Genomic DNA, 1,699 nt, shown 5'->3' with positions numbered 1-1,699 from the left:
GGCGCAGAGCCTCCTGAGAGGGGCCCTCTGCCGGCCTTAGCCCCTCTGCCTGAACCTGCCCCCATGCCAGCCACAGCGCCACCACCCTGGAGCCCATCCCCCAAGCCGAGGACCAAATGAAAACAACAAAGCTTCCTTTTGCAGCAAAACAACAACAACAGCAACAAATAAAACTAAACAAAACTAAAAAAATTTAAAGTTCAGCTCAAGAAGACAAAGTCAAATATTATAATGTTATATGCGAAGACTGAGAGATAAATAACCAAAAAGAAAAAATACTTTCAGTATGTCTTACCCTGAAAGGACTGAAGAAAAATTCTAGCCTTGAGTTGCCGTATTGAAAGTCTATCGGAAAGATATTGAATGATGCAGCAAGCATCGAAAGAAGATGGAAAGAATATACAGAGTCAGTACATCATAAAGACTAGTCAACATTCCGCCTTTTCAGGAGGGAGCATTTGAGTAAGAACAAGTGTTTCTTACTGAAGGAAGTTCACCCTGTAATGAAAGCATATAAACCAGGCTCCATGAATGAATGCAGTACCCGTTGAAATGTTTCAAGAAGCATTGGACGCCTTTGCTCATCTATGCCAGGAAATTTGGAAGACAGCAAATTAGCCAACTGAATGGAAGATACCTATATTTGTACTCATTCCAAAGAAAGGTGACCCAACAGAATGCTCAAATTATAGAAAAGTATCATTAATATAATATACAAGTAAAATGTTGCTGAATATCATCCAACAATGTTTGCCCCAGAACATGGACAAGAATCTGCCAAAGGTTCAGGCTGGATTCAAAAGAGGACGTAGCAAAAGTAATATAATTGTTCATGTCAGATGAATCTTGGTTGAAAGCAGAAAATACCAGAAAGATGTTTACTTGTGTTTTATGGACCTAAAATGAGATGTCATTTGATTGTCTGGATCATAACAAATATGGATAGTTTTGAGAAGAACAGTAATTCCAGAACATTTCATTGTCTTCAAGGAGATCAATAGGCAATCGTGCAAATAGAACAAGGGAATGCTGCACAAGTATTTTTGCAAGGAAGGTTTTGCCAGGGCTGTATCCTATCCTTTACCATACTCATTCAATCTGTAGGCTGAGCAAATAATCAGAGAATCTGGATTATATGAAGAAAAATGTGTCATCAGGACCAGAGGAAGTCTTATTAACAACGCGAGACATATAGATAATACAATGTTCTTGCTCGAAGTGAGGAAGGCTGAAGGCACTTGCTGATGAAATCATAAATTGCAGCCTTCAGTATGGATTGCAACTCAATATTAAGAAAACCACATTCTTAGAATTGGACCAATGAGTAGCATCCTGATACATGGAGAAAAGACAGAAGTTGTCAAGGAATTTTTCTTGCCTGGCTCCACAATCAGCGCTCACGGAAGCAGCAGGCAAGGTATCAAACAATACAATCTATTCAGTAAATCTGCTGCACAAAACCTCTGTACAGTGTTGAAAAGCAGGGGGGACTAATTTGTTAATTTGAGGACTAAGATGTGCCTGACCCAATTTTCAATTGGCCTATGTACATGAAAGCTGAACAACAGATCAGGAAAAGCGAGAAGAATTGACAAGTTTGAACCACGGTGCTAATGAAAAATATTGAAATTACCACGGACTGCCAAAAGAACAAATAAATCTATCTTGGAAAAAGTACAGTACTTTGGTCACATTTCGT

At 39.0% G+C, this 1,699-nt stretch overlaps 1 pseudogene; it reads left to right on the top strand.

Annotated features, from left to right (window-relative positions):
• LOC101645366 overlaps positions 1-1,699 on the top strand; it is a 4,827-nt pseudogene that overhangs the window by 1,938 nt on the left and 1,190 nt on the right.

The sequence above is a fragment of the Echinops telfairi genome, unplaced genomic scaffold (assembly GCF_000313985.2).
Source record: "Echinops telfairi isolate 266 unplaced genomic scaffold, ASM31398v2 ScPeMD7_18;HRSCAF=68, whole genome shotgun sequence".
NCBI classification, from domain to species: Eukaryota; Metazoa; Chordata; class Mammalia; order Afrosoricida; family Tenrecidae; genus Echinops; species Echinops telfairi.
This window is presented reverse-complemented; position numbering and strand designations above follow the sequence as displayed.